The sequence below is a fragment of the Rhinolophus sinicus genome, linkage group LG03 (genome assembly GCF_036562045.2).
Source record: "Rhinolophus sinicus isolate RSC01 linkage group LG03, ASM3656204v1, whole genome shotgun sequence".
In the NCBI taxonomy this organism is placed as follows: Eukaryota; Metazoa; Chordata; class Mammalia; order Chiroptera; family Rhinolophidae; genus Rhinolophus; species Rhinolophus sinicus.
Window position 1 is genome coordinate 124437911 of NC_133753.1, and position 21309 is coordinate 124459219.

The following is a 21309-nucleotide window of genomic DNA, read 5'->3' on the forward strand; positions in this document are numbered from 1 at the left end:
TCTGAAAAACCTGCCAAAAGTCTGGTCCCATTTGCCAGTGTCAATACCCTAGAGTGCAAACATATTCTTGCGCAAGGGACATTATGTAAGCTAGAAATTAATCATAATGAGTCATTCATTGTCCAAGGGTAGATGCTGCAGAAGAAAGCCCAAGTAGTTTCCGAATCAATGTATTTTACGGTGTCTGGTGAAACTACGCTTGATTGCCTTGCCAATAACAGAGGAAAGCCCTTGGAAAGCTTGTTTGAAACTTGTTCAGGGCTGGTGGTGCGGGGGATTGCTGGGGGAGCCAAGTGGGGTCCCATTATCTTCTTCATATCTTTCTCCTACGCACTAGAACAAAAGATGTGACCCAAAACCTTTTGCAGTCGACCAGGGTGGGTTTTATTCCAGTTGTCCTCTGTCTACCTCTCAGCAGCAACAATCAGAATGGAAGTCAACCTAAAAGGGTCAGTCATAGCCCAAATTTATTAAGTAAGAAGAGTTTCTTTATCTCTACGATTTTATAATTGGAAAAGTTCTGTGGCTCACAAGTAGCAATATGGATGTAAGGATAATACTATATTATCAAGTTAAATTAAGACATAGCTGATGTCAGTCATGACATATCAAGATGTCAAATGACATGTTTAGAAACAATAACTTCTCAGTACTGTCAGTCACTAAACAGCAGAATTAAATCTTCCACTGTTGGTGGAAATTCTGGCAAGTCACATTTATTGGGGCTCAGCAGACATACCATCAAGTTGAGGGGATGGGATGGGACTGGTCTTAAACCCTAAAGGTTTGTGTGAACAAGAGTTTATCTAGCTTACTTCGTTGGAACAGGCCCTTCCGGTACTACCCAAAGCTGCATCTGCCCCTTCCTACCCACTGCCCTTCATTCAGGGGTCAGAGTAAGTATCATTCATTTCTCTCTTTATAGCTCACACTCAAAACTCAGAGACCAGAGGACAGAAATGAGAAAAGATTGGGGAAAATATCTTCCTAAGGCCATGGCCTCATTGCCTTCTGGCTTGGCCCCTTGTCTTGCAGCTCCAAAGAATGTGGGCAAGTGTTTGTCTGCGATTGATTCAATAGGAATGAAAAAAAGAAGAGGGAATCCAGGTTCCTTTTCTCAATCCAGAGGTCAGTTTTCAACTCCACGTTTCCACATTCCTAATGCCTGTCCAAGAGAGAAGAGAACAAAGAAACTGGTACGGGTGATCACGTCTGCTGCCAAGCCAAGACCACCCAGTGGACTATGGAAGGATAGAAGCCAGGCAGAGCCACCGGACAAGTATTGAAAAGGAGATCTAATTAGACATAAGAAATGCTACTCCCGATGTCTCATTTCTTCAACTGCTCTATCTCGTATACAACCAGAAACTCCTTTCCCCTCCATTTGTTCGACTTCTGTAGCTTCTTCTGAAACTGATCACTTTTTCAATTTTGTATCATGTTATGGGTCATTTTTCTAACACGAGAGATGCTAAAAGCTGCAGATTCTGCCAGAGAGTGACTCATAAATCTCATTAGTATTAAAAATTTAAAACCTCATGGAATTCAGGCGAAATACAAAACTACTATTATCAGGATGTCTGAAATCCTATGGAAATGAAGAGAAAGCCTTTAAAGTAGCATAATGACTAAAGAAATTAGTCACAGTAGTAGCTGCCATTTATTAACTACTATGAGATTAAAGGTACCAATATCCCAGTGGTATTAGAAGAGCATCTATAGAAAGAGAAAGGCTATTCTTCAAAGCGAAAGGCTGGGTCTTTCCAAAGCAGCTGTGGAAGGTGTCTGAGGAACTCAGGAGCATGTTTTCTTTGTGAGCCCTGACCCAGGCACTAAACATAGAATCATGCTGGTTTTGAATCTTTCAAAAAGTGGTTGCGGTGGCTGGTTGACAGTGAGCCATGGGGACCCTGGCCGATCAGTGGTGGGGAGGGGCTGAGAGAGGGATGAGTTGGTCCAATTGTGCCACCATGACCTTGTGGGTTTTCATGGCTCTTAATCCACAGTGGGGGCTGGACTTGAGTGTCCCGAGTCAGGTAAGAAAGGCAGTGGATGATTAGATAATAACAGGCTTGAGTTCCAAGGAGAACTGGCAACGTGTCTTTTTAGGTGCTTCTAGCAACCCACCACATTTGCCATGTCTCCTTTCCTCCACTTCTAGACTAATTTTAAATAAGACTATCTAGCATGTAGTCAGTGATTGCTTTGTTCCAGGCTCTGTTTTAAGTAACTTACATGTATTATCTCACTTACCCAAATAACAACTTATGTAACAGCTAATATTATCATTCTCTGTTTACAGGTAGGAAAACTGATGTTCAGAGAGGTTTAGTAACTTGTCCAAGGTTACACAGCTAGTAGGTGGTGAATCTAAGATGTCTGACTTCTAGTCACTATGATACACTCCCTTCTAGAACAATTCGTTTGCTCTACACCCTTCCTACTGTCCTTTTTCCTATATGTCTACACTATTTCTTGTGCAATTTTCCTCACTCTAGCAAGTGAATGAGTAATAGTACAAATTTTGGAGATTGTATTCTACTCAGGAAAGTTGGACAGATCACTTGACTACATTGGAGATGCCCCCTCGCCCCCAGGGTGGGGACACATGAAGTATAAACTTTCCTATGATCAGGCCAATCCACAGTACGTGAGAGAGTAAGAAATCCAAGTCATCCAACAAGCAACCGAAGAGTTCAATTGTAATAGATATATGAAATATGATAGGTTATAACTGTGACAAGAGGTACTGCAAGATCCAAAAGTACCTCCTAAATTATCATTCTTGCTACTTATCAGGATATTAATAATATTCATGATTTTAATAGAGTTCTGGTTCCAGCCACAGGGTAGATTGAGCTAACTAATGTGTAGTGTTCTCCTAATGCAATTACATAGAAATGCTGAACATAGTACAAAATTTTTAAATCACAGTAGAGCTCAGAAAAGGAAAACTGCCATGTGCCAGAAATGAAGAGTGAACTCAAGGTCAGAGCTCTGAGCAGCTGACTGCTAGGCTGCTTTTCTGCAAGCGTGGATGCAGGGACCGAGGCTCCTCTCTGTCTTTCAGCTCCACCATCTTTATTACGTAATTTCCAAGGGCATCATGTCTATTTTCATCAAGTTGATGAAGGACAAAAGAGCACAGAGGATGGTTTGTTGAAAAGTTTTGGCCAGGCCCAGAAATGGTCTATTTTACTTCCACAGATATTTCGTTGAAAACACCTGACAGCAGCTGGGAATGCAGTCTAGCTGTGTGCCAGGGGGAGGAAGAACTGTGTTGGGAGATGAGACATTTACCTGCATCACAATAAGCAAAACAGCCTTACCTTCTAACCATCCTGGATAAATGGGAGTTGGGAAAAAAAGTACAAACTCTTTGAGTCTCTAGTGCTTACATTTTCAGGAAGAGCAGATTGAAGAATTTTAAAGCAAATTAATTAATATTAGGTTGGTGCAAAAGGAACTACAGTTTAAATGGTTAAAAATAATTGCAAAAACCGCAATTACTGTTGCACCAACCTAATAGTTAAACGTCTCTGTCGGTGGGTACATTCACTTTTTCCCTTACTCTCACGTCTGTAGATGAAGTCCATGTCTCTACACTTCTCTCATCAGGCTGAAAACATGGTATCCAATTTTACAGCAAAGGAGGATGCTTTATTTTTCCATTAATGAATTTTCATATGCCTAATGAAGTTATCTTTTGATCTAGGGAAATATGTCTTCCCTGCACTACTTAAAATCAGCATGTGTTTGCTGCTTTCTGTAGAAAGTTAGGAATGCACATAAAGCAGGAGGTTAAAATATGTGTACATGTTTTTAGAGATAAATGAGTTCAAGAGCCAAGGCCAAATCTACTGAATCATGGATATCAGATGAAAACATGAGTTTAATTTTTAGATTTCTGAGTATTGGCTTCGTAGTCATCTCATAGAAGAGTTAAGTTTTGCACAAAGCTTTACGGTCGGTTTGATTTTTCTTAAGTTGTCCTAAAATTGGAAGCTCACTCGCTAGAGATGTTAAATCAGGAGCTGAGGGGCAAGAGACAGGAAGAGAGTGTGCAGTTAGTTTTCTTTTCCCTACTAGGAAGCTTTCACAAGCTTCTCTTTATCTGTGGTATGTGGAAATCCTTAAGGATGGTCTGCCAGCCCCCTCAGTCTCATGTAGAGACTAACACTGCACGTCATGCTTCAAAATCCCTGTTTTTTCCTTATTTCTTTTTCTTTTTTTTTTTTAATTGAAGTATAATTGACATATAACGTTGTATTATTTTCAGGTCTAACACATAACAATTTGATATATGTGTATGTTGTGAAATGGTTACCACAGTAAGTTTAGTTAACATCCATTACTATATATAGTTACAATCTTTTGTTCTTGTGGTGAGAAATTTAAGATCTCTCTTAGCAACTTTCAAATCATACAGTAAACTATAGTCACCATGCTGTATATTCCATCCCCAAGATTTACTTTTCTCATAACTGGAAGCTTCTACCTTTTGACCACCTTCACTCATTTCACCCCCCCTCACCCCCCCACCTCTGGTAACCATCTATCTGTTCTTTGTAACTTAGCCAAATGCCCTCAAGTTCCATCCACATTGTCATAAATGGCAGGACTTCCTTCTTTTTATGGCTGCATATTTCATTGTACGTAGGTACCACATTTTTCTTTCTTATCATCATGTTCCTTTCTTTTCCTTGGGGCTTCCCCCATGTTTTCCCCTCTGCCAAGAGCAATATCTTTGCTAATTCACTTCGATTCATTCTTCAGACACCATCTTATACCTCCTTACACAAACCACAAAACCTTAGGTAAGCCTTTTCTAAACCATAGTTTAGGACAATGGCCTTGTAGTACTCCCTGTAAGACTGGGTACTTTCTTGTAGCAATTTAGTACACCTGCAATTGAATAATTGCTTGTGAACTTGGTTGTTCAAACTTTGCTTCCCCCATGAGAATGTAAGCTCCTTGATAGAAGAGGACATCTGTCTTGTTCACTATTGTATCCCTAGTAGCTAGTTTAGTGCCTGGTTAAGATGGTCACCAATAGATGTTAAATAAATGAATATTATGATTATCCATAAACAGCCTGAAAAGCCTTTCCTGTCTCCTTCTTTTGGATCTCTGTGGCTTTTTCCTGAGTAGAGGGCTGGAAGAATACATCTTCACAGACCTTCACAGCTGAAAACACACCCATTCCCTACTCTCTCAGCTGGGGCTTGCTGGTGGCTCGCGTTGGTGGTTCCAAACACAGCATGGCGGAATCTGCAAAGGGGAAGAAGAGGGTGGGCAGGTGTTGTCTTTGGCCAGCCGCATGGAGGCGGTTTAAGGGTCATGGTACATCGAGCCTCTTTAATTTGCCTGGACATGTTATTAGAGTAGAACAAAGCCTAGGAAACCAGAAACTGTCCTGGAAAGACTTGGGGTCCAGAGGTAGAGTTGGGGGGTCTGCCTCCTATGATACTGTTAATAATATACCTGGTGTACATTCAAAAATGTTCTCTTTAAATCGTGGGGAATAATCCTGCTTGGTTGGGCTTCAGGTGGCTCAGGTCCGACGACAAGCACTGCCCATTCATTCTCCTCATCTGGCTTCCACTCAATCATTTGATGCGACTCTGGGATCTCAGGCCATGGGACTTTTCCGATTCTTTCAGGAGTCTGTTTTCATCCTCACCAGAGGGCTTATGGAGGATTTTCTCAGGAGCACAGCTGCTAAGAGGTTGTCTCAGGTCAGTGAGGAAGACTGACCCATCCCTTGGAGTGAGACTAAATAAAACTGGAAAGTCAATAGGGTTGCATTTTTCACAGGGATCCCTGAGAAGACTCGGGTCACCCAGGGCCACTGGGTCACAGTCAGCAACATGTGGTGTGGACCTGACCTGGGACTCCCTTACAGCTGGAGCAGTGAACACAAGACCCCAGGAAAGAGAGGTGTCCCTTCTATGATCTGCAGGTGGGTGTCTGTGCTTCTGCCCTTTGCTTCTGTTTTAAAATTTAGTTATTTGGCTTTTATGGACTGACAGATGCGACTCTGATTCTTGCTTTAATGATTTCTGGAGCAACAGGTGAATAAATTGCACATTTGTTTTTCTGCGACACCCTGAGAGGTGTCTAAAACTAACCTCGTGAGGAGAGAAGCAACGAGCAGCCCCTTCAGCCAGGGGTCTCCTCTGCTTGGCTTCACTCCCCCAGGCCCTCAATACCCTCACGCCACAGGCCTCTCCCCCTGAGTCCCACCTTTGTGCTTTCACCCTGTGCCTCTCCAGCATTTATTGGCTCACTTTTATCATAGTATTCTGTACAACTGCTTTTTACAGATGAGTCATTCTAAGTATAAGCTTTCTCTTTAGCCATCTAGGAAGTAAGGTTTTTCAGGGACCGAGCAGCACTCCTAGAGCCATCTATTTGGTTGTCATAAGGTGAGTGGGTCTCCCCTACACCTAGAATTACTTTTCCTTAGCATTTACACTTGTCTCCTATTTGTAGAATAACCTGGAAGTGGTTGTGTGTGCATAATACCCATAATATCATGGCACGTAACTTCCTGAGTGTCAGCAGATGAGTGGTCTGGGAAGAGGAGGAAGTTCAACATCCTGACTTAATTCTCTTACATCTTTCACTTTCTCTGTGATCAGATTTTTGCAAGTCCTGGATTATTAATACATGAATTTGATACTATAACCTGCTTACCTGCATATATGACATGCATTGCCTATAGAAATAAAAAAATAAAAAAAACTAAGAGAACATAAACATAGGTTCCTCAAAGGTTAGGCATTGTTGTCACAGAATCTTTTCAACTTCTCTCTACCACTGGCCTCTACAATGGATCTACACCAAAATTCTGCGCAGAGACTGCTACCTGCTTGCTATTATCTATGTTCTGCCTGTTGGCCATAGGAAACCAAATTTTCAGTGGGACATTTTCTCCCTCGTGAAAGGCACATTTCTCAGCTTTTGCTGCAGCCCACTTTGGCGATGTCATTAAGTTTCAGCCACCGAAGTGGAAATGTCATTGTTAAATAGAATAGTGGGGGAAAATCCCTGAAAAGAAAGTCTCCTCCGTTTGCTGTCTGTCCATAGACATAATTAGAAGACTTCCTGGGGCTTTCAAGGACAAGAACCACGGCCTAGGGGTGATGATTCGGAGACCTGGACGGATCCTGGGCTCCTGATGACTGTGGAACCACCTCCTCAGCTCTGAACCTTTGTACTCCTTTTGGGCGAGGGGGAAATAGACGCATCTATCTTGTTTAAGCCACTGTCATTTTGAGTTTTTCTGTTTCACACTGCTGATTCTAATCCTATCTCATAGAGGCCCCTGCCATCCACTTACTACCATTGATTCAGGGACCCACAGATAAATATAGTAAGTATTTTCAATCTATGGCTTTAAGGATAAAATGGCAAAAGTGAGTGTAATGACTCCAATTTCAAGAGCTAAAGTAATTGCTAGAATTCAGGAAAAAATAGAGCTCAGAACCATCAACCTTATTTTCTTTCTTGCCCTTCCTGTCAAGTGTACGATTATTAAAGTCATTACCCAAGAAAAATGCCCACTGCTACATAAAGTGTGTAGCTTTACATCCCTCACTGCCATCCTCACACCCTCCTGCTTCTCTTCCTAGAACACACAAAATGAAATTGTTTGCTACAGTAAAGATTAGAGTTCTTTGCAAACAAAGGTTGGTTCCTGGGGGTGGACTAAAGAAATGAATTAGGGCTTGTTTGCATAAATTTACTGGGTTCTAGAAAGAAATGTGTGTTTGAAGAAGAAATCCATTCAGGAAGCAAAATGCTAAAAGTCATGTTTATTATAATGATGACATGAGAGCTCTTCGGTGTTTTCCAGCCAGACACTGCAAATCTTAAACTTTGTTCTTAGTGGTGGTTGTTTGAGTTATGGATACTAAAGTCACCAGGATGTCGGAAAGGAAAAGGCAGAAAGCAGAGGCTGTTTCACCTTTTCAGGAAGAGGTGAATAAAAAAAGGGGCATATGTTCTATAACTATCCTCTGCTAGTTTAATATCCCCAACTCAGTCCTTCTGTTCTATTTACACAGAGTTAAAATTAGAAACAGTCCATAGATCAGTGGTTCTGTTTAAATGAAAAAGTATAAACAGCAGATACTATATAAGGAATGTCTGTCTGCATCTTGGTAATATTGACAAGCACTGAAATATGTTCATTCTTGAGTGTGTTTGTCCCCAAATGGTGTTTCTCTCGTTTCAAGCCTATGAAGTGCCATACGATTGGCAAAGATTATCTTGTTATAGTTAAAAATCTATGAAGAACGAAGCAAGTGGGGAAAGAGCTTGGACTATCCTTTTTCCAGAGTGAACTGTAACTGTGAATTTTAATAGCTGCTAGTTTTATGATCATTCACTTCTCCAATTCCCAATGCCTCTGAAAGAACTGGCAGAACACATGTCATCTTTATGTTTCTGGCCACTTAATTGATCATTATAAAATTATCCTCAGTCAAATCTTTCTCTTTGTGGAGAGAAGAGGGACAAAGATGATTCCCAATTAGAATAAAAACCAAGGTATAGTCAACTATTGATTATGTGAGATGACCTAACTGTGGTTAAGGAGTAGTGAGACTTTTCCCCCAAGCTTTGGTCTTTTCAGTCCAGCGGATGTCAACTGTCATCATCACTCAGCCAGTGCCCAGTTACGACCCCTGATCAGATGCCTAGTCCACACCTCAACCTGGGCCCACAAATTATTCCACACCAAGATAACGTAACAACAGCAACAATTATCCTAGGTAACAGAGTGCTACTCAGTGGCACTCAATAGGCATTCTTCAAGCTATGTCTGTGTATGAGCTCATTTATTCTTGACATCAACTCTCTGAGATTCTATTATAATTCTCTTTTAGAGATAAGTTCACTAAGGCAAGAGATTAAATAACAAAGTGCGCACATCCAATGGAATTAAACATTTGGCGAAAATGCCAAAAACAAAGAAAGAAAAGAAAGATTAAATAACCTGCTCAAGATCATCCAGCTTCTAAATGATGCATCTCAGGTAGTCTGATTTAGGATCCCATGGTCCTAACCACTGCACACACTGTCTCTTTAGTAAAGCAAATATAATAAGAAAAGCACATTGGAGAGCCTTCAAATAAAACTCAGGTTCACCCAACGTGGAGCCTGTCTCTTTTCAGTCTGCAGAGGCTTCCAAATTTGATTAACATTTGCCCTCAGGTGATGGTTCTAAAGGAATACTAACAACCTCTTTGGCCATACAAACCACCCAGGAACTTTGCTTAGTGAAAGCAAATGTGAGTCATCCATTTAGAATTATGTCATCCTCAGATGAGTACTTGTCAGTCTGTCAGTCTCTCCTCCACCCCAAGTCTAGCCTTTGGAAGGAACGTTAGTATTTATCACTCTCTGGAAATGCTCCCACCCTCTCCAAGTATCGCTGTGTGGACATGCCAAGTGCATTCATCTGCTCTTGAATGTGTTCTCCATACACTGTACACTAACAGCTCAAAGCAATATCTATCATCTGTTTCACAGAAAAAAAAAAAAAAGAAATGTCTTGCCTCTGGTGTTTTCCATCCCCTGTTCTTTTTTGATGTTTTTATAAATCACTAAAATTTGACTCTTTTCCTAGGTAGGCTAAATTAACAAGAATGGGCTCATTTGTTTTTATGTGGGAATAGTAATTAGGTAAGCCTGATAAATCACTAGTGCCATCAATCAGGACCTGGAAACCAGCCTGACTTGCGTGTCATACTTTAAACACAGCCTCTGAAAACCATATCTATAAAAGAGCAAAACACTTTATAAATGTTGCACCTGAATCTCTCCCTTGCTTCACAGATTGTTAGACTCAGGGACCTTTCATGACATAGAGTCTGTTCCTCTTTCATTTCCAAATGGGGATAGTGAAGCCCAGGAAGTGTGAGTGACTTGTCTTAAGGTCACATGGGACTTGGCAAAGCCAGGGCTCACCCTGTGTCTCCCAGCTGTCTTCCAGTGAGCTTTCCATTTCAATACAGTGTCTCTCTGGATGGGTTTAGGAACACAGAAAATGGCCTCTTTTGAAATCTGTAAGGGGTGAGAGAAAGGATAAGAAACCGTCATGTGCTCTGGCACAGGGATCTCAAGCCCAACTTGTGAGCTAAGACAGGCATCTGTTGTCAATCTCCAAAGAGCAGCGATAGATTCAATACTGGGAGCTTTTCTAGAATTTCCAGGAGAAAGGGGGTACAGAGCATGTGAATATGCACCATGGCTGAGACACGGTGATTACAGGTATTGCATTTTCTCTGCAAGTCTCAGTTGTTCTACGTTTTAGTTTGCAGCTTTTTGTTCCAGCTCAACTGTCGTTCTTCTCAAAGCACTCTAGCTTCGAACCCTTAGAATACCCCCAAGTGCCTGGGCCCATCCTTCTGCTTGCCCTTGCATACTGTAACCCTTAGGTCTCACCTTCATCCCTCACCTTGAGAATCTTTTTCACTTTTTACAGCTACTGTACTTCTTAACACCATTCGGTCCAAACCAAGGGCTAGCTCTCTGGTCAGGCCCTAAGAAGCTCCACTCCTTGTAGCCCACTCTGACCTCTCTTAGACCCTTGCTAGATTCAGGCTGTGGATAAAACTCTGTCTCCAACAACAAAAAATTAGAAATTCATCCATTTCCCTAGATGTCTAGCTCAAATTACCTTTAGCCTCCTTCTCCATTTTTCTTTCTTTGGTGTACTAGGAGGAACACTGGGTCTGGAATAAAAATAACTGGGTTATGGTCCCAGTGCAGCAATTTAGCAGCCTGACTTCTAGGGGAAAAGCATTTACTCTTTCTGAGACTCAATTTCCTCATCCATAAAATGAAAATGGATGGCAACAGCCCTAGCTACTCAGTGGGTGATTATGAGGTCTATTGAAATGATAGATTTCCTTGGTCATCAAATTCAAGAAATATTGGCACCTATTCAGTGTCAGGATGTGGCTGTGGTTGGATGTAAACCAATCGTGACCAAACAGACAGAGTCACTCTCATCTCAGATGTGGAAACAGTGTGTAAACTGGAAACCACCTCCTGGAATATCCTTGCTCCTTCCGTCTTTTTTATTAAAACCCTAGGTGCCAAGGCAGGCTCGACCAAAACACTCCCTGCACATGTCAGAACCCCGGGACATGTCTGGCCCGATGAATGAAGATGAGGACACACTGACAGAGAGCACTTACAGAGGGTGCCAACCCTAAATTGACTCGACTCTGAGAAGCCAGAGAGAGACCTCTCAAAGGTGCTTGCAAATGGTGGTGGGTGCGGCGGGCTAAGTTGGAGATGAAAGCCACCATCTGGAAGCCTCGTTTTGGCCTCGTGCCCTGTTCTTTGGATTGCACCTTGCTTCATGTTTCAGCTAGCACAGCTTGGGGGGCGGAGGGAGCATCAGCCGTCCTAACTACCTCAATCTGTTTTCCAGACGTTGCCTTTTTTTTTTTTTTTTTTTATTGGCTTATCTTAGACTACATCAGAAAGTCTCTTTCAACTCCTGATGCTCCCAGAAACATTTTTTATTAGGAAGTGCAAGCATAAGAACAGGATTCTTGTCTACCACATCCCCAAACAGCAAACCAGAGAGACAAACAATTTAGCAGCTGTGTGCCTACAACTTGCATGCTCCTGGATTTTCTAATCAATGCCAAGTTCCTTACTGCCAACACATTCTCTATAAATTTAGACACTGTATGTTAAAGGTCACTGACAAAATATAATATAAGTTTTCACTGATTTCCCTGAGCCCCATTTACAGTGAACCAATTCATGTCCGCAGTTTTTGGGGCTCACACAAAAATTCAGACTTTGCGAAATATCTTTGCGTGGAACTAGCTGTATGTAAGTCCAGAACATGTTAAATGAGCTAAGGATTCTTCTCTCATTCTCCCAGCTTCCTCCAGTGCCAGGAGATTCTGAAATAAACAGTTTGCAGTTGATCTGAAAGAAGAGGCATCACTGCAATTCAGGGTTTGGCCATGAGCAAGTCTGTATCATTCCTTCTATAAATACATCCGATATTTACATAATCATCGGAGGTCATTCTTGGAGCCCATGCAGATAGTAGTGACAACTGCTGATGAAAAACGTTTTTTAAAAAGGTGAGCTAGCACATATCAAAAACATGCTATGTTTTACACGGGTAGTGAAGATGCTGGAAACACGAAATGTCAGGAAATACAGGCATATTTCATGCCTCAAAAAAACTAAGATCTTTCTGAATCTTAAAACAAGGGGCACAGTCACTGCACACCCAAGCAGTGGCCTCTCGTTGTCTACCACATTTCCCAGCAGTAAAATGCACCACCTGTGCTAAGAACTAAAGTCATCTTGTTGTTGACAGGCTGTCAGTAAACCTAAGGGTATGTGGTGGGGGATCCCCAGGCATGGAACAGACTCCAGGATGAAACCTGAGCTATTCTTTCCGAAATGCTGCTGGCCTTTAGCCACTCCATCTCCAGTGAGGAGCCTTAGAAAAAGAAGTGGAGAGTTTTCAAACAACAAACCATATGCGAATGTGGTATCCATCCCTCATGCAAACTAGTGGGGTCTGTGCGGACATGTGGCAAAGTCACGTGGATGGGACAAGGTAGCAACGTCCACGCTCTAACATGTGTTTTTGTAGCAGGAAAAAACTATCCACATTCTTCATATTCAGAGTCACTAAAATATTTCAGAGAAAGGCAATGAACTCCCACATGTTTCCTGACCTTACTTAAGGATTTCACACCAGTGTGTCTGACAGCTTTGGGAGCTGTTGTGTAAGCGGGGTTACCCAAAAATGATTGCCAGCATTCTGAGAATATTTCATGATCAAGGATTTGGCAAATTCAGTGTGGATGGCATTGCCCCTAACCCCTTCTTTTTTATGAGCCAGATTTCAGCTCTGAAACAGACCTTGGATAATTATCTCTTGAAAATGTAGCCCTGCTTGGCAACCAAGCAATGCACGTCAATCCAAGGACCCATTTCCAGTCCTCCAATCAGCTCTCTCATTCCCACAGGCTGCCATCTCTCACTGATATCTTTGAGAAGAGTAAATCTGGGCTGATGACGGAACATTCTTTGCACACAAAGGAAAAGCTGCACAATCAACTACCTGTAAGGGCTCAGGAAGGCATCACAGGTTGAAAATCAGGCTGAAGAGTGAGTTTCAAGTAACAACCCCTTTTGGGAAAACCCCAGACCTAGCCAAGGTCCCTTGGCAAGAGCACATGGCAGAGAGCCTGAGGCTTGGGCGGCCTGAGTGACTGACTAATATTTGATTCTTTAAATAGACAAAGAATTCAAATCCAATCAGCAGATACATCTCCAGACAGATAGAGCAAGTTACATGTCTGGAATGGTTCAGAGCAGGATGGTTCAAGGCAGGTTTTAGGCAGGACACCTAAGAGATTGTGACTAAAATAGTTGCTGGCCATCACTATGGAAGGTGTTTGGATTTTAGAGTAAAATGTAAGCGGACAGACTTTGGAATCTTGACTGTCACTAACTAGCTGGGTCACCCGGGGCAAGTTACTTAACTTGTGAACCACCTGAGGAGAAAAATAGGAACACTGTCATACGGTTATTATGAAGACTAAATGAAAATTGTCAAACATAGAGCCTCAGACATAGGAAAGGCTCCAACAACAGGAGCTGGAATAAAGTGTCTCTTTAAAGCAGGGTAAATGAATTCAGGGTCTAGAGACAGAAAATTCATTGATTTACGCAGTGCAATGGCGATAGGCTTTTTATTTATTTATTTATTTATTTATTTATTTATTTATTTATTTATTTATTTATTTTGGTAGATTTGATGTTATGTACTTTTTTACCACAATTAAAAAAATTTTAAAAGACACATTGACTAATTCCACAAGTTATGTACACAGATGTTCCTTAAAGACTAATGTATTGTATTTCATAATAGCCAAAGGCAAGGGGATTTTAGGGGTTGAATTTGAGATAGGCTTTTTAATAAATAGTACTGGGACAACTGAGTATTCAAATGAGGGAGAAAAAAAACATTTGTTCAGGGTTGATTATAACCCTAAATGTAAAAGACAAGATTATAAAGCTTTTAAAAGAATCTAAGATAATATCTTCCTGAGCTCAGGAGAGGGAATGTGGTGGTGACAAGGAAGGCCATGGAGGGAACTCCTGGGCGCTGGCAAGCTTCAAGTCCTTGTCCTGGGAGATAGCTCTGTGGTTCTCCACTTTATCCTTTAAGCCAGAGGTGTTCAAACTTTTTTCAATGTTTTTCACCAAGGGCCATATGCGGTAAAATACACAAACAGCCGGCCACTCACTCGAGGTGAAGTACATATTGCCTCACCTGGTTTATTTAAGTAAACTAAATATATTTTTGGAATTTGCTGCGGGCCAACTAACAATGGATTGCGGACCGCAGTTGGCCCGCAGGCCGCAGTTTGGGCACCCCTGCTTTAAGCTATTGATACATGTTTTCTGCAATCTTCTCTGTGTACTCATATGATCTCTTTGTTCTTTCACATTCCTAATGGAAAAAATAAATCAAGTATAATAAATATTTAGATATAGCAAAATACAAGGATTTTATTTTGTGGTATGAAGTGCCGTAGACCCTCTCATTGTGATTTTACGTTCTATAAGTTCAGGGTTCACCCTACGGCATAGAAGATGTATAAAGGAGCCTGCAAAGGTGTGATTTTCAGAGCAGGTTGTTGAATGACTTGCAGGGTGTACCAAGAGGCATACAGCCATTTTTGTCTTAACATTTCATCTACTTCAGCCTATCCGCTTTTAGCATTGACTATAAAACTCTAGCTCTAAGTCTTTGGAAACGAATACGGGCAGTGGCATGATTCATAACACATTAAACGCCAAAAAGGGTAGTACCTATACCTTTCCTTCTCAAGGCTGAGCTCAGTGTCGTACCACTCAAATCTGGAGATTCAACCAGGATGACTTCTGGTATTGGAGAGAAAATGAAGACAAAGACACAGGGTGAGAGAACCCTAATGGGAAGTTTGTTAAGGAGTACGGTCTACTTTTCATTTGCAGATATTTATAGGATTTGCAAACTCCAAGTTACTATGCAGATTTATTCGTTATTGTTACTACTATTATTAAGTAGGCCTCAGACAAGTGTCATCCTCTAGGGGACATGTATCATCGGGACATGGCTTATCCCGAATGACCAAGCTAGGAGTGGTGGGCCTCAGCTAGGCTGATGTGGGCATGCCATGTGAGACTATCCTTCCAGAATATCAGTTATCTCCCAGGGAGGCACAAAAAGTCTATCTTAACTTTATTTAGAATATTTGTGATTAAAAAAAAGAATTGTGCTATGACTAAACCAGGTTTACCTTCAAAGTATCCATTGACTTACTAAAGAACAATTGGTTATGTTTCAATAGCTGCAGTGGTAGCTTAGGAATCTGAAAGAAAAACAGACAATCCTGGTAAAAAGCAATTAGAGAAACTGACTCCATTGGAGCTCGACCACAATGCTGATTCTGAGAGGATCAAATAGAGCTACACAGCTATGGGCTTCCCCGGGGACCTCTCTTTTGCCCAGATCCTCAGCTAGGTCATGTGTGAAAATGAAAGACAAATGATGCATCATAAAGGCTTCCAATTCTACAATGTCACCATTTATACAGAAAAAGAGATAAAGCTATGCCAATGGACTTGTTTTTCTCTTTAGAAACGCCAAACTAATCTTCTTAAAACATCTTCTTGGATCAAGTCACTCTCCAACAATTCAAGGTTTTACTGTGGCTCTTCTTACCAAATGAAGGTGAAGTCATTCTCCTTCACTTTCAAAGTCTTGAAGAAAAGGGCCTTACTCTACCTCCGTCTTACTTATTTTTCATTATTCCCTGAGGGAAGGAACACAGGAAATTTTATTGAAAACTTCCTCCTATATTCAAAACACTGTTTGACATTTGCATACATGTTTTTTATTAATTACCCTCATTTTAAAGATGTATAAATTCACATGAAAGTTCAGAGAGCCTGAGAGACTTTGTGTAGAGTCACAGAGCCCGTAAGAAAAAGCCAGGATTATAGAAGGCAAGTTTGTTTGATTGCAAAGCTCAAGGTCCTTTAATTGTATCTCACATCCTACGCACCATACTTTTTTCTTTTAATATATAAGTAATGAATGAATACAGTTCATCATAAAATATTGAAGAAATATATTATTATGTAGGGAAACATGTGAAAGTCCCCACTCACCCACATCCAACACTCAAATGCTTCCCGCATGCAAACATTGCTCACGATTTGGTATACATCTTTCTAATTTTGTTTTAGCATAATTTATAAATATGTATGCACAAATACACCTGGGTTTGTTTTGTTTTTTTACATAAATGGAAAACTAAAAGTTCTCAAACTTATTTCTTTTACCTAATATCTTTTTATAATTATATTTCCCTAAAGCACATATGAATGTATCACAGTATTTATAACAGCTACATAATAGTACTTCATAGTATAGCTATTTAATCTTTACTTAGCCCCTGTGGGGCATTGAAGATTTCCAAATAAGCATCTTTGCAAACATGTGTGAATTCTTTCGGATAGATAATCAGTGATAAAACACTAGCTAAAAGTACATACATTTTTGTTATCGCCAGCAGTGTATACTTGTATTAGTTTATTCATAGCCTGGTTTCACTTCACTGATTAACAGTTAAGTTGATTATCTTCTTAACTTTATTCATTTGCTTTTTTTGTTCTGTGAATTGCTCATTGATGACTTTGGCTCATTTGAGAGAGGGTCCAGTTCTTCGTCATTTTCTTACAGATTTGTAAATCCTCCCTTCATATTATGGACATTATTCTTTGTTATATGGATTCCAAATATCTTCTCTTAAGTTGTCTCTCTCTCTCTTTGCATTATTTATGATGTCCTTTGCCAAGTGAATTTAAATTTGTACTTGTAAATTTACAATGAGTTTAATTTTAATTTAAATAAGTTTAAATTTGTATGTGGTCAAGTTTATTAATCATTTTTCTTTACAGCATCTGGGTTTTGTTCTTGCTTAGGAAAAAATCCTCCTCCTCTCATTTTTACCACTACGTTGGCCAGGAAACTGATATCCAAAATTCTTCATTTACCCCCTAACACTGTATTTCAAATGAGGATTCCAGAGTTTCTGTTTCTAGGAATGGCACACTACAACCTTTCTATGGAGAATAACTAAAAAGCTAGAGGAAAAGGTAAAACAAACAAACAAACAAACAAAAAACAGTCTTAAAAACACCAAATAGCTAACTAATGAGTGGAATAGAATATAACTTCCAAATAACAGAGGAGGGGAAATGAAGTGATGAAACAACATGAGTTATTATTCATTTTCCATGGAATTGATTTACTAACATATTATTTAGAAGTCTTACATCTTTGTTCAAAGGTGAGATTTGCTTACAACTTCCCTCTTCCATGACAGTGTTTTCTGCTTTGGGTAGTGTTATGCTAGCCTGAGACCAAGTTAGGAAACTTTTCTCTTTTTCTATCTTTGTAATAACCTGTAAAACAGAAACTATGTGCTCTTAAAAAGTTTGGCAGCTGGGTGGACTGTTAGCTCAGTTGGTTAGAGCGTGGTGCAGATAACACCAAGGTTGCTGATTCGATCCCCGCATGGGCCACTGTGGGCTGTGTGCTCCAAAAAAAAAGTTTGGCAACTATAATCTATCAGTAACCGTTTCCTTCTATGGTATAGATCTTTGGGTATCTTTTCTGTTTTCCATTGGTTTATACACTTTTTTCTACTCGTCTTCAGCCAGCTTGGATACCACATTTCTATATAATTTTCATTTCATATGGATTTTTCATATAGCTTCTCTTATAATTTTAAAATTTTATCCATAACTATAATTACATCTTCTTTCTCATATCTGCTTCATTATTCTAGGATCCAATGTGTCAGTGGACCATCTGATGCCAATCTGATTCTCAGTTCTTTGAGGTAACTCTAGCTTTAACCCTAAGAAAGTTTTAAGGTATTTTACTGTTGGTGTTTTACATTTCAACAAAATGTGTAGAAGAGACTTCCACTCAGCCTGCTCAACACCCAACCTGCTCACCATTTAATGTAAAGATCCTTTGCCCCCTCTTAGGTAATCCCTGGCTCCCACCCCCATCTTGTCCTTTTTATTCTCTCTTTGGTGATGGATATGGGAACTTTTAATCTATCCTTCATCACAATTAAATTCTCTCTCATGCTTTCCAGATCCTTGCCATCTTGAAGTGTTTTCTGGGAACATTTTTACTCATGCTCTTTACACCTATGGGCATTCATCTCTTGTTTTTCATGACCTCATTTTTTTTTTTTTTTTTAATTTCCTTGCTTCTTAGGGTAATAAACATGTTTTTTGGATACAATACCTTCTCTTAAACTTCTGTAGATGTTAATTAAACTTACTTTAAGGTATTCTTCTGTTTGTTCTGGTAACTCTTTTTCTTTATTTCATCTTCCATGTATCTTCATTTCTGTACTTAGTTTTCTTTAAATCCTTTGTGATTATTAGTATCATCTTTGTATTTGAGACCCTTGTTCACTTCTCTATGGAAGCTGCTTCTGTTTATTATAGCCTGTGTCTGGTGAGAAAGGAGAATGTACTGAATGGTAGGGTGTGTTTCATTTTTGGTTCTAGGACTGGGTCCATTTTTCTTCTCAGGGCTAAATAAGTTTCTAGACCAGTGGTCGGCAAATGTTTTTTGTAAAAGGACAAATGGTAAACATTTCAGTTTTGTGGGCCACCTGGACTCTATCTGCACTATTCAACTCTATAGCACAAAAGCAACTATAAACACTATATAAGCCAGTGGGCATGACTGTGTTCCAATAAAACTTTATTAACAAAATAGGTGGCCACCCTACAAATTTGCCAGCCCCTGACTTAGACCATTACTTCAAAGATGGCAGTGATGGGGCTTCTATTATCCAGTCCTGTATATGATAGGTGTTGAGTAGGGCTGGCAGGGAACATTAGAGAAGCCCTGGCATGGTTATACATTGTTTGGGGCTGTGTAAGTCTACAATTTGACTCTACTCTTCCTTCCCTGTTCTGGGAGGTAGTTAATATTCTTTAATACATTTCTTTTCTGCTTAGCTAGACAGAGTGAATTCTGTTATTTGAAATTTAAAGTCTGATTTATATACCCTCTTCCTTACATTAGAGTAACTTCTCTAAATTTCTGTTCCATAAAGGTACTTGTTTTCTTGTACTAATATAAATTAATTCTATCATTAAAATTTTTTCTATCATCTTATGAAATGTACTCATTCTGTCACCTTGCTTTGCTATCACTCAGTCTGGGAGGAATTTTAAACAGTGAATGTTTACTATCTTCAGTGGTTGCCTAAGAATCCTGAAGCTTTGATTCTTGTAGAATGTAGTAATCAGGCTCCTTCCATGTGTGATACTTAACTCATTCATATGTCTATGGCATTGCTGGTATTATTCTCTTACCTTTAAAGTCCCATTTGTATACAAAGTGAGCTCAAGTGCCACCACCTCCATGAAGCCAACTCTGATTTCTATAGCCTTGATCAATATACCTATGCTCTGAGTTCTCAAAACAGATAATATTGTATTAATTAGTCCTGAATTAACTTACTTACTTAAGGTAGTTAATATAATAACAATATCTAACATTTATAAAGCCCTTCCTATGGCCTAGACACTATTCAAAGCACTTCAAAGTATTAATTCATTTAACCTTCATAACTCCCTGAGGCAGATGCTACTATTATTATCCTAGTCTTACAGATGAAATAGCCAAGGCATAGCACAGATTAGGAAAATTGTCCATGGTCTTACAGCCAGTCAATAGTCCAATCAGGAGATCCAAGATGGCGGCCAGCAGAAGGCTGCTGAAGAAGCTTGAAGAAATCCACAAATGTGGAATGAAAAACTTCTGTAACATCCAGGTTGATAAAGCTAATTTATTGACTTGGCAAGGGCTTATTGTTCCTGACAACCCTCCATAAGATAAGGGGGCCTTCTGAATCGAAATCAACTTTCCAGCAGAGTACCCATTCAAACCACCGAAGATCACATTTAAAACAAAGATCTATCACCCCAACATTGATGAAAAGGGGCAGGTTTGTCTGCCAGTAATTAGTGCTGAAAACTGGAAGCCAGCAACCAAAACCAACTAAGTAATCCAGCCCCTCACAGCACTGGTGAACAACCCCCTAGCCTAAGCACCCACTTCGTGCTGACCTAGCTGAAGAATACTCTAAGGACCGTAAAGAATTCCGTGAGAATGCTGAAGAGTTTACAAAGAAATATGGGGAAAAGCGACCTGTGGACTAAAATCTGCCACGATTGATTCCAGCGAGTGTGAGCAGACACCCAGAGCGGTGCAGACACCCCGCAAAGCAGGACTCTGTGGAAAACTGACACATGCCACCGCCTGGTGTTTGCTTGTGGCAGTTACTAACTTTCTACAGTTTTCTTAATCAAAAGTGGTCTAGGTGACCTATAAAAGGAATAAAAATATTTTAAAAAATGGTACCATCATGATTCAAATTCAGAGAGTCTGGCTCCAGAGCCTGGCTATATTCTCTGCACTATACTTCCTGCTATGTGTTCATTTTGTTTCCCCTACTAAATTGTACCTCTTTCTGCTTTCCCTAGGAGCCTAGTGAGGGTGATGGGTCAGAATGGATATAATCTGGTTCGTGCAGATTAATTATATCCCTATGTGATGGCCATGTGGTTACCATGACATGGTAGTAGTGATAGTTATTCTAATCCACCTGGCTCCTCCAAGTCAAAGCAAGAAAAATAGTCACTATCTTCCTGGGAAGTTATTAAGACATCTGAAACCTTATATGGCTATGCCTGTTGGGAATAGCCATATTGAGTTTGCAGGCGTCTGATTACAGCAGTTATCAGAGGTAGCCTTTGGTCCCAGGTGAAAGACATACAAGTTCATCTTTGACAACTCTGTGTTTGAACCAATTAGTGGTCTTCGGTGCAGATCATAAGCATAAGGTCATAATACTCATTGAGTTACCCTGTTTCTACTCATTTTCAAAAGACCAAGACAATGAGTGACTTAAAGCCAGAGAACATAATACTCATTTTTACCTCTTTCAACTTGCCACTTTCCAGCGCAAAAATAACACATTGTAAGTATTCAACAAATATTGATAGAATTGAAAAGAATCTCACTTTACCTCAATGACCACAGAAAGATGGCTGGCAGATGGCTTGAAGAACTATCTAAAAGCCATGCGTGTCAGGGTGACAGCTGCAAACCGGAGGGTTTTCCTTCCTGGGATTGATGGATCATCA

General features: G+C 40.2%; 1 pseudogene; it reads left to right on the forward strand.

Moving 5' to 3' along the window:
- The first annotated feature begins 19365 nt into the window (after positions 1-19365).
- Positions 19366-20667, forward strand: LOC109445480 (ubiquitin-conjugating enzyme E2 L3; annotated as a pseudogene).
- Positions 20668-21309: the final 642 nt, after the last annotated feature.